Source organism: Rhinoraja longicauda, chromosome 26, assembly GCF_053455715.1.
Source record: "Rhinoraja longicauda isolate Sanriku21f chromosome 26, sRhiLon1.1, whole genome shotgun sequence".
NCBI lineage: Eukaryota > Metazoa > Chordata > Chondrichthyes > Rajiformes > Arhynchobatidae > Rhinoraja > Rhinoraja longicauda.
Genome location: NC_135978.1, coordinates 27,334,649 through 27,347,656, shown reverse-complemented (window position 1 = coordinate 27,347,656; position 13,008 = coordinate 27,334,649).

The following is a 13,008-nucleotide window of genomic DNA, read 5'->3' as shown; positions in this document are numbered from 1 at the left end:
GGCGCAGTGAAAGAGTCGCTGCCTTTAAGCACCAGTTCAATCCTGACCACGGGTGCTGTCTGTACGGAGTTTGCACGTTCTCTCAGTGACGCCGCGGGTTTTCTCCGGGTGCTCCGGTTTCCTCCCACACTCCAAACACATACAGTATTGGAGGTTAATTGGCTTCTGTAAATTGTAAATTGTCCCTAGTGTGTAGGATAGTGTTAGTGTCGGGGTGATCGTTAGTCGGCATGGACTCGGGGGGGGGGGGGGGGGGGGGGGGCTGTTTACGATGGGCGCTGCATCTCTAAAGTCTATGGGAAAAGGGTAGGACAAATCTGGATCAAAACCAAAAATGACGGAAGAACTCAGCCAGTCGAGCAGCCTCTGTGGTGGAAAGGGTACCCAGTTAATGTTTCAGGTCAAAGACCCACCATCTGATCTATTGAATCTCCGTCAGACTATTTAGATAATTCTTTCGCAGCCGTAGCCATAGACAAATAGCTTCCTTCCATCTCATTTATCTCTGTAATTATTTCTATGTCAGTGAATGTGGAGGTGTTAGTAATTGCTGCAGCGTTTTTCAAGGAACTTACAGTGGCAAGAAAGCAAATGAAAGAGCTTATACCCTTCACTTCACCTTGTGAACATTCCCAGCGCAAGTGCAGCATCAGATGAGAGCCCTGCTTAAGTGCGAGACTGCCATTAAGAGAGCTGTCTCGATTGTTTGGCCACCAGGAGCCAAGCTATGGAATGGAGAACCGTCAGAGATTTTGATTCAATTCAATGATGCTTTATTGTCACGTGTACCCAGGTACAGTGAGCTGTTTTGCGTACAGCCCTGTAGAATCGTACAGCAGACCTTGCCGAGGCAGTACACAAGACTCGCCACGTTTCTGGCTCAGACAAAGTTACAAGAAGTTCATCAAACAGTTTTGTCTTCTGCTCACAATGGCTAACCAGGCCCACCGCCGCACACGGCCACAGGTGGTCCCCCGCCAAGTCCCCCCATAGTTCTCGATGCCCACCCCCCCCCCCCCCCCATGGGCCCTCCCTTTATTCTGCCCCCCCCCCCCCCACAGGTCCCCCCCATTGTTCTCGATGCCCATCCCCCCCCCCCCCCCCCCACTTCGGGTCCTCACTTCATTCTGGACGCCCCCCCCCACACAGGTCCCCCCATTGTTCTCGATGCCCACCCCCCCCCCCCCCCCACCCACTTCGGGTCCTCACTTCATTCTGGATGCCCCCCCCCACCGGGTCTCCCCATCATTCTCGGCAGCCACCACTGGGTCCCCCCATCATTCTTGGCTGACCCCCCACTGGGTTCCCCCCATTATTCTCGCCGGACCCCCGTTAGTTGATCTTGCCGGCCCTCCTCGTTCTCGGTGGCAAGGGTCTCCTCTTTGCTCTCGGCTGTTCCCAATCAGTAGCCAATGCGTTCAGCTGCAAGGAACAGGCAATGTTAGGGTGCCCACACTGTCTAGTCCGTCCTCTGGAGAGGAGGGCAACCTCTTGTTGCCTGCGGGACTGTGCCTCAGTAAAGAGGAAGGAGAGGGGACACTTGAAACATCAAAGATTCTTGCCACGAGTTCTGCCTGATATGTTCATGTTAATATAATCAAGGCAGCACTACTCAAACTGTCTTCATGAGTTTCATAGAGTCATATGGCACCGAAATAGCCCCTTTACCCCATTTGCCCACGTTTGCCTCGTATCCCTCTAACCATTTCCTATTTATGTATCTATACAGATGTTGAGTTTAGTTTATTTTTAGTTCAGAGATACAGCGAGGAACGCTGTATCTCGCGAGGAATACAGCGAGGTATACAGCGAGGAAACAGGCCCTTCGGTCCATCGAGTCCGTGCCAACCAGCAATCCCCGCACACTTACACTCTCCTACACACACAAGGGGCAATTCACAATTATACCAAGCCAATTAATCTGCATACCTGCATGCCTTTGGAGTGTTGGAGAAAACCGGAGCTCCCGGAGAAAACCCACATGGTCACAGAGAGAACGTACAAACTTACACACAGTACACACTACACACAGCACCCGTGGTCAGGATTGAATCTGGGTTTATGGCACTGTAACTCTACCGCTGCACCACCTGCCATGTCTTTTAAATGTTGTTACAGTACTTTCCTCAACTACCACCTCTGGCAGCTCGTTGAAAATACCCATCACCCTCTGTGTAAAAAAAAATCACCTCATTCATCCATGCTGCCTAAGGTGCCCCATCTAAGCTAGTCCCATTTGCCAGTATTTGGCCCATGTCCCTCTAAACCTTTGCTATCCATGTACCTGTCCAAGTGTCTTTTAAATGTTGCTATCGTACCTGCCTTAACTACCTCCTCTGGCAGTGCCACACACGTACCATCCTCTGTGTGGAAAAAGTCGCCCCTTGGGTTCCTATTAAATCTTCCCCCTCTCACCTTAAACCCGTGTCCTCTGGTTCTTGATTCCCCTACCCTGGGAAAAAGACTGTGCATTCACCTGATCATTTCCCCTGTCGGGCCAGTTTACAGTTTGACTCTGGGATTAGTTATTCGCTGTGCCGCCAAATTCCGCCGCGGCACGTATAAGCCAGGTCTGGATTTCAGAGCTGAATTCTAAGATCAGCACATCCATGTGATTGTGTCAAACTGTGGTGAAAAATAACTCGCCTTATCTAGCATTTGCAATGTGGGTAGTGGAGCTATCTGCGTCGATGTGGCAAAACACTCCCAGAAATCTGATAACAAACTCCTCAGTGTTCTGACCCATTCATTCTCCAGATAACCCCAGTAAACATATTCCAGTTATCTGTCCACGAAGGGAAGAGCTGTAGGCAATGCAAAGTGTTCCTTCAGTGGATGATGTATGCACAAAAAATCCGATGGCTGCATATTATGAGATGATATTGATGGTTTAGATTAGTTTAGTTTACTTTAGAGATAGGGCGAGGAAACAGGCCCTTCGGCCCACCGAGATTGAGCAGACCAGCGATCCCCTACACACACCAGGGACGGTTTTACATTTATACCAAGCCAATTAACCTACAAACCTGTAGGACCTTGGAGTGTGGGAGGAAACCGAAGATCTCAGCGATATCCCACAGGGTGAATGTACAAACGTCTGGATGGAACCCGGGTCTCTGGCGCTGAAAGGCAGGAGCTTTACCACTGCACCATCATGCCACCCCCTGGTCATTAGGAACTAGGGGAAGATATTCAACACTAGAGCCTGATATTAGGTTTAGGTTTAGCTTTAATTACATAGACTTGCTTGGAAACAGGCCCTACAGCCCACCAAGTCCACACTGACCATCGATCACCCGTTCACAGTAGTTGGGTGTCATACCATGTTCGCATCCACTCCATGCACACGATGGTCAATTTACGAAGGTCAATTCACCTGCGTCACATGGATATGCTGATCTTAGGATTCTAGCGCGAAATTCAGCTCTGGCCAATTTTCATGCAAATCTGCACATCTTTGGGTTCTTGCAGGAAACCGGAGCACCTGAAGGAAACCCACACGGTAATAAGGAGAACGTGCAAACTCCACAAAAACAGCACCGGACGTCAGGATTGAACCCGGGTCTCTGGCACTGAGTGGTAAAACATTAACCGAGTTAAACATTAATTGCTATTAGGTTTAGGTTTAATTTAACCTCAATTAGGTTTAGGGTTGTTATTGTCACATGTACTGAGGTACAGTGAAAAGCTTTGTTTTGTATGTTATCCAAACAGATCAGATATACTATACATTAGGCCATCAGGCTTCTGAACTCATTAACACATTTCAAATCATATATGTTGATTATTTTTAATACTGTCTTTTTACCTAATTTTAATATTTTCTTTTTACCTTACTAATGTCATTTTTTAAATCTTATTTATCATTGGAATATTACTGCTGAGGGGACCCGTTGTCTTGTCAAATACATTTCATTGTACTGTTGACCCTGTGCCAACCTACATATGACAAATAAAAAAATATATGTTATTATAAATACAATCAGGTCAAACCCAAGTACAATAGAGAGAGCAAAGGGAAGAACACAGAGTGTAGAATATAGTTCTCAGCATTGTAGTGCACTAGTTTCGTAGACAAAGTCCTATGTCTGCAATGGGCTAAAGGTGAATCGGACAGTAGCCTGGCTTATGGAAAGACCGTTCAGAAGGGGGATAACATAGAGGTTGTTCATGGTGGGGTGTGCTTTGGCACGTGCTCTATCATCATTTAATAAATAACTGGACAATGCCCGATTTGGATGTCAATTCCATTTGGCTTCTTTTCCTTTGCAGCTGCTATCTAACATACCTCAAGCAATCTCAGTTTTGAAGGTTTAACCCTTTTGCTGGTTAAAATGTAGCAACAAGGGACTGCAGATGCTGGTCTACATAGAGGACACAACGTGCTGGAGTAACTCAGTGGGTCAGGAAGCATCTCTGGAGAACATGGATAGGTGATGTTTCGGGTCGGGACCCTTCTTCAGACTGGTTGTAGGGGGGGGGGGGGGATGGTGAACTCTGCCAGCTCTCATTACCACCCCCTCCCCTCCCCTGCTGTCATCAGTCTGAAGAAGGATCCCGATCCGACACATTACCTATCCATGTTCTCCAGAGATGCTGCCTGCCTGACCCGCTGAGTTAACCCAGCAATTTGTGTCCTTTTGCTAGTTACATTTCCAGACTGCAAATAACCTTTGTGTGAATAAGTAAATCCTACTTTGCCCCCAAAACCCCTTGCGCATGAGAATACTTGCTCTATATTTATCCTGGAAATTCTTTAAACAATTTAATCCTAAATCTCATACCAATTTTATGAAATGTTATAATTTAACCCTTAAGGACCAGTGTCATTTGAAATATCAAGGACTAAAGGTGCATAAAATCATGAGAGGAATAGATCGGGTAAATACACAGAGTCTCTTGCTAAGATTAGGTGAATCGAGGACCAGAGGACATAGGTTTAAGGTAAAAAGATTTAATAGGAATCTGAGGGGTAACATTTTCACACAAAGGGTGGTTGGTGTAAGGAACAAGCTGACAGGGGAGGTAGTTGAGGCAGGGACTATCCCAAAGTTTAAGAAACAATTCGACAAGTACATGGAAAGGACAGGTTTGGAAGGATATGGACCAAACGTGGGCAGGTGGGACTAGTGTAGCTGGGAGATGTTGGCCAGTGTGGGCAAGTTGGGCCGAAGGGCCTGTTTCCACCCTGTATCATATCATTCTATGACTCTATGACTCTTTTAAATCCCTCTTTCCATTTGTAAATCAATCACTATTTCCAGCTGTACCAGGATCTCTAGCGCTATAAGGCAGCAACTCTACCACTGTGGCACCGTGCCACCCCAGCTCAATTTTAATGAGATAGTTACATTTCTAAGAAACCTTGTGTTATAAAAAGACGCTTTGTAAAACTATTAGTGTCAATGAGGAAAAGGTTAGGGGCTAGAGGGCTTCAGATGCAAGTTATTGCTCCCACAGGATTTTCAAACATAAAGGTATTTTTATTCGCTACAAGTTTATTTTTGTTACACCAATTACAACTACAGAAGGCTCTATGTTACATTGTTTGTTACAGTATCAAATTATCAACAGAAAATGATTCTTATCGATTGCAATTGCCACCTACTATGAAACTGACAGACTGTGTTCTTATGAAACTGTGGTGTCTGGTTACCCTGGAGAGATTACATGAAAACATTGTTTCCCTGGACTGTTTGTTTTGAAAGACAGTTTTTTTTCCTGCCGGTCAATTTACAAAGTAACTTTTAAGTGGATATCTCGTTGCCGATAGTAATTGCGTTATAACTAATTTGGCCCATGCAACACAAAATGTGGTCCATCAATAGTCATTAATGACTTGGATGAAGGGATTAAAAGTACCATTAGCAAATTTGCAGATGATACAAAGCTGGGTGGTAGTGTGAACTGCGAGGAAGATGCTATGAAGTTGCAGGGTGACTTGGACAGGTTGTGTGAGTGGGCGGATGCATGGCAGATGCAGTTTAATGTGGATAAGTGTGAGGTTATCCACTTTGGTGGTAAGAATAGGAAGGCAGAGTATTAGCTGAATGGTGTCAAGTTAGGAAAAGGGGACGTACAACGAGATCTGGGTGTCCTAGTGCATCAGTCACTGAAAGGAAGCATGCAGTTACAGCAGGCAGTGAAGAAAGCCAATGGAATGTTGGCCTTCATAACAAGAGGAGTTGAGTATAGGAGCAAAGAGGTCCTTCTGCAGTTGTGCAGGGCCCTAGTGAGACCGCACCTGGAGTCCCAGAATTGCGGGACTGACATATGTTGCAAGACTGGAGCGACAAGGCTTGTATACACTGGAATTTAGAAGGATGAGAGGAGATCTTATCGAAACGTATAAGATTATTAAGGGGTTGGACACATTAGAGGCAGGCAACATGTTCCCAATGTTGGGGGAGTCCAGAACCAGGGGGCAACAGTTTATGAATAGGGGGTGGGCCATTTAGAACGGAGATGAGGAAAAACTTTTTCAGTCAGAGAGTTGTGAATCTGTGGAATTCTCTGCCTCAGAAGGCAGTGGAGGCCAATTCTCTGAATGCATTCAAGAGAGAGCTAGATAGAGCTCTTAAGGATAGCGGAGTCAGGGGGGGGGGGGGGGGTATGGGGAGAAGGCAGGAACGGGGTACTGATTGAGAATGATCAGCCATGATCACATTGAATGGCGGTGCTGACTCGAAGGGCCGAATGGCCTACTCCTGCACCTATTGTCTATTGTCAATCGCGCTATATCCAATTTGCATTATGGAAACACGCATTTGTAGCAGAACCAAAATGCTGGAGTAACTCAACGGGTCAGGTAGAATCATTCCTTCTTCAGACTCAAACGACCCAAAACGCCACCCATTCCTTCCCTCCAGAGATGCTGCCTGTCCCGCTGAGTTACTCCAGCATTGTGTGTCTATCTTCCACATGATAAATACAATGTTAGCGGAAAGAGCTTGTACAATGTCAATCTGACGAAGGATTACAACGGTGTAGGAAGGAACTGCTGGTCTCCACCGAAGATAGACACAAAGTGCTGGAGTAACTCAGTGGGTCAGACAGCATCTCTGGAGAAAAAGATTCAATGGGTGACGTTTCTGGTCGAGACCCATTACACCTGGTGCTCTCGAGACATTAATGGTAGATTTGTAATACAGTTGTAGTTAGCTTCCAAAATCCTACCAAAGGGATCCCTTTTTCAAATTAGCTCCAAGCTATTGTGGCATTAGTGTCAAATTCGCCGATTAAAATCAGAGCAGATGCTGCAATCGTGGCAAAACTGCGTCCTGAAGTTTGAAGACGGGTCCCGACCCGAAACGTTACCTATGTAGGAAGTAACTGCAGATGCTGGTTTAAATTGAAGATAGATACGAAATGCTGGGGTAACTCAGCGGGACAGGCAGCATCTCTGGAGAGAAGGGATGGGTGTCAGTCATTCTCTCCAGAGATGCTGCCTGTCCCGCTGAGTTACTCCGAGACGTTTTCGATTCTTTTTCTCCAAACATGCAGACTGGCCCGGTGAGTTACTCCAGCTTTTTTTGTGTCCTTCTTCAGATTGCTATTTTATTCATTCTTTTGGGCATTGGAGCCAGGGGGCTCTTCTGGAACAGAGATCGGTGAAAGCATTGGCATAGGAATGATATAAAATCCTTGCATTCGGAGTTGGCAATCTCATTCCAAACGCAGTCTGTCTCTATTCTCGTTCCGCAACAACAACAAAAAGAAGTCTGGAGAAGGGTCCCGACCCGAAACATCACCTGTCCAAGTTCTCCATGGATGCTGCCTGACCCGCTGAGTTTCTCCAGCATTTTGTAAACCAGCATCTGCAGTTTGTTGTTTCTACGTCGAACCCTGTCATTTTACACGAGGTTTAGTAAACCTGCTCCCTGTAAGATCCTGGCCCTTCACATATTAGCCCTAAAACCCCCCCTCGCTGTCTTTTTAGACCGAGGTTTGACTCTCTCGGAAACAGCTCCACGATTGACCCTCCTGCATATTTGTCACAAGAAGATTTCGGGATCCCAGGAGCTCAGCTTTCTCTCTGTGGTACAAACCTACACACACAAAACAAGAATGCTAATAAATCCAGACCGAATAGAAGCGACAGAGATACGCTGCTGTGATATTTTCACCGAGACACAAAAGACTGCAGATGCTGGAATCTTCAAGTCAGAGAGTCGGGCTGTATCTGAGTCTGAAGAAGGGTCCCAACCTCAGTCAAGAACCAAGAGTGTCTGTGTGTCAAATGTACCCAAACGGGACAATGTAATGCTTACTTGCAGCAGCAAGCCAGGTCTGTAACACAGTACTAATAATAAAATACATAATACTTAAAATACCTAATACAAATACATAATAAATGCATAAGAAATCCACAATAATATAATACTTAATACAAATACATAATAACAATACAAACAAAAAACAATCAATAAATAACAAAAAACTATTAGTGCAAAACAAAACAAATGCCCGAGGCCCCTCGTGCAGCCAATATTAATGATTTGGACGAGGGAATTGAATGCAACATCTCTAAGTTTGCGGATGGCACGAAGCTGGGTGGCAGTGTTAGCTGCGAGGAGGATGCTAGGAGGCTGCAGAGTGACTTGGATAGATTAGGCGAGTGGGCAAATGCATGGCAGATGCAATATAATGTGGATAAATGTGTGGTTATCCACTTTGGCGGCAAGAACAGGAAAGCAGAGTATTACCTGAATGGTGACCGATTGGGAGAAGGGGAGATGCAACGTGACCTGGGTGTCATGGTGCACCAGTCATTGAAAGCAAGCATGCAGGTGCAGCAGGCAGTGAAGAAAGCGAATGGTATGTTGGCATTCATAGCAAGAGGATTTGAGTTTAGGAGCAGGGAGGTTCTGCTGCAGTTGTACAGGGCCTTGGTGAGACTGCACCTGGAGTATTGTGTGCAGTTTTGGTCTCCTAACCTGAGGAAAGACGTTCTTGCCTTAGAGGGAGTACAGAGAAGGTTCACCAGATTGATACCTGGGATGGCGGGACTTACATATGAGGAAAGACTGGATACACTGGGCTTGTACTCGCTGGAATTTAGAAGACTGAGGGGGGATCTTATAGAAACATATAAAATTCTTAAGGGGTTGGAGAGGCTAGATGCGGGAAGATTGTTCCCGATGTTGGGGGAGTCCAGAACCAGGGGTCACAGCTTAAGGATAAGGGGGAAGTCTTTTAGGACCGAGATGAGAAAACATTTCTTCACACAGAGAGTGGTGAGTCTGTGGAATTCTCTGCCACGGAAGGTAGTTGAGGCCAGTTCATTGGCTATATTTAAGAGGGAGTTAGATGTGGCCCTTTTTGCTAAAGGGATCAGGGGGTATGGAGAGAAGGCAGGTACAGGCTACTGAGCTGGATGATCAGCCATGATCATATTGAATGGCGGTGCAGGCTCGAAGGTCCGAATGGCCTACTCCTGCACCTATTTTCTATGTTTCTATGTTTCTATGTTTCTAAGACAGTTCGTATTTGGAAGATTAGTTGCCATTATATTGTCTATCAATTTGTAATGGTTGCATTCAAGAGAGAACTAGATAGAGCTCTCGAGGATAGCGGAGTCAGGGGGTATGGGGAGAAGGCAGGAACGGGGTACTGACTGTGAATGATCAGCCATGATCACATTGAATGGCTGGTCAGGCAGCATCTCAGAAGAGAAGGAATGGGTGACGTTTTGGGTCGAGACCCTTCTTCAGACCTGAAGAAGGGTCTCGACCCGAAACGTCACCCATCCCTTCTCTCCTGAGATGCTGCCTGACCTGCTGAGTTACTCCAACATTTTGTGAAAGAAATACCTTCGATTTGTACCAGCATCTGCAGTTATTTTCTTATACTACATTGAATAGTGGTGCTGGCTCGAAGGGCTGAACGGCCTCCTGCATTGTCTATTGTCTAATTTCCCTCCCCAAATGTTTCCCTTCTGGTGTTCCTCCTCCACATCGTGTTTTTCTGCTCTCATGCTCGACATTCACCAGGGGATAAATACTGGAAAAGTTAAATTCTTTGCACTGAGCTTTCACTCGGCTGTGACCTGCAAACAAAGCTTGTTTAACTTTCTGCGGTACTCGGGAAGGTTTCCCCACTTCGACGTTTTAATTGGAGTAATCTTTTCAAAGCACTTTTCTTAGCTCAGCTCCGGAAATTCTTCCGGTGCCATATTCACCAGCTCCAACGGCTCACCCTCAATGATGAAAGGTTTGGCAAAAAAACTATAATCCACCTAATCCTTCCTGCTCCTGAAGAACCACTGTCCACTTCTGTCTCTGCACTGGGGTCACCTCCCAACACGACGAGCTTCGGAACAGTTTTGCTGCAAATACTCTGCAATGAATGGCATCTTAGGTGTATAAAATCATGAGAGGAATAGATCGGGTAGAGACGCACAGAATCTCTTGCCCAGAGTAGGGGGGTCGACAACCAGAGGACATAGGTTTAAGGTGAAGGGGGAAAGATTTAACAAGCATCTGAGGGGCAACTTTTGCGCGCAAAAGGGTGGTAGGTGTATGGAACCAGCTACCAGAGGAGATAGACGAAGCAGGGGCTATCTATCGCAACGTTTAAGAAACATTTAGACAGGTACAGGGTTAGACGGATATGGGCCAAACACAGGCAGCTGGGGCAAGTGGAGATGGGACATGTTGGCCGATGTTACTTACAAAATTCTTAAGGGGTTGGACAGGCTAGATGTGGGAAGATTGTTCCCGATGTTGGGGAAGTCCAGAACAAGGGGTCACAGTTTAAGGATAAGGGGGAAGTCTTTTAGGACCGAGATGAGAAAGTAGTTTTTTCACACAGAGAGTGGTGAATCTGTGGAATTCTCTGCCACAGAAGGTAGATGAGGCCAGTTCATTGGCTATATTTAAGAGGGAGTTAGATGTGGCCCTTGTGGCTAAAGGGATCAGGGGGTATGGAGAGAAGGTAGGTACGGGATACTGAATTGGATGATCAGCCATGATCATATTGAATGGCGATGGAGGCTCGAAGGGCCGAATGGCCAACTCCTGCACCTATTTTCTATGTTTCTATGTTTCTATGTGGCAAGTTGGGCCTGTTTCCACGTTGTGTGACTATATGGCTCGCGATGCGTTGAAGTAATAAAGAATCAGTTCCAGAGACCTTTGTAATGAATGCTTGTTTGGTGACTGTGAAGAACCTTGGGTTAGTGATTCTAGCAGTGCCAGAGTAGATTGAAGCCACTAGTCTGAGCATTTAAGCCTGCCTGTGACTCTCAGCGCTATCTCCAAGAGTGGAGTCCATGTGCCGAGGACAGGATTTGCTTATTCAAGTGCTCCAACTCTGCCCTCTTGAGTATGTTTAATTTTATTTGTTCTGTGTTTGCCCTCAAGGTGCTAAACTCTGGAATCCCCTATCTGTACCTCTCTTCCTTTTAAGACATTCTGAATTTTATGTTCCTAAGTGATAGGAACAGAATTAGGCCATTCGGCCCATCGGGTCTGCTCCGCCAGTCAATCATGGCTGATCTATCGTTCCCTCTCAACCCCATTCTCCCGCCTTCTCCGCATAACCCCATGACACCCGTACGAATCAATCTCCACCTTGAAAATACCACATGTCTTGGACTCCACAACATTCTGTGGCAATGAATTCCACAGATTCACCACCTAAAGAAATTCCTCCTTCCGAAAGGAACGTCCTTTAATTCTGAGGCTGTGACCTCTGGTCCTAGACTCTACCACTAGTGGAAACATCCTCTCCACATCTACTCTATCCAGGCCTTTCATGACGCAGTAGGTTTCAATGAGGTCCCCCCCATATCTTTGTAAACTCCAGCGAGTGGATTTTATCAGAACAATGCCTGGATTAAGGGCTATTAGCTACAGGGAGAAGGGTTCTGACCCAAAACGTCACGTGTCCTTTTTCTCCAGAGATGCTGCATGACCCGCTGAGTTACTCCAGCTCTTTGTGTCTATCTTCAGTGTGAACCAGCGTCTGCAGTTCCTTTCTGCACACTTTGTCTGCTCCACTGCAAAATCTCCTCAAGTATAGGTTTGAAGAATAGTTCCGGCCCATCACAGTGAGGAATGTGGATTCCGCTGCGATGGATGGTTATGTTAAATTTTATTTTATGTGGCTGTGTGTCTTGTTGCTTTTTACTCTGTTCAGTCCCGCGGGGCCGTATGTACTGTTCTATGTTCTATGACACCAACCTTATTGACCAATTTTTGTCCCACTGTTCCCTGAAGAAGCTTCATGTTAAATTTTGATGCACTTTGGGATAGTTTTATTTTTTTTAGTTTTATTGATACAACGCGGAAACAAACCCCCTCGGCCCACTGAGTCCGCGCCGACCAGCGATCCCTGCACACTAGCACTATCCTCCATGCACTAGGGTCAATTTATAATTTTACAGAAATCAATTAACCGAAAACCCTGTACGTCAACTAAAAAGGCAATACGGGGAGAAAAGATAAGGTACGAGGGTAAACTAGCCAATAATATAAAGGAGGATAGCAAAAGTTTTTTTAGGTACGTGAAGAGGAAAAAAATAGTCAAGGCAAATGTGGGTCCCTTGAAGACAGAAGCAGGGGAATTTATTATGGGGAACAAAGAAATGGCAGACGAGTTAAACCGTTACTTTGGATCTGTCTTCACTGAGGAAGATACACACAATCTCCCAAATGTTCTAGGGGCCGGAGAACCTAGGGTGATGGAGGAACTGAAGGAAATCCACATTAGGCAGGAAATGGTTTTGGGTAGACTGATGGGACTGAAGGCTGATAAATCCCCAGGGCCTGATGGTCTGCATCCTAGGGTGCTTAAGGAGGTGGCTCTAGAAATAGTGGAAGCATTGGAGATCATTTTTCAATGTTCTATAGATTCAGGATCAGTTCCTGTGGATTGGAGGATAGCAAATGTTATCCCACTTTTTAAGAAAGGAGGGAGAGAGAAAACGGGTAATTATAAACCAGTTAGTCTGACATCAGTGGTGGGGAAGATGCTGGAGTCAATTATAAAAGACGAAATTGCTGA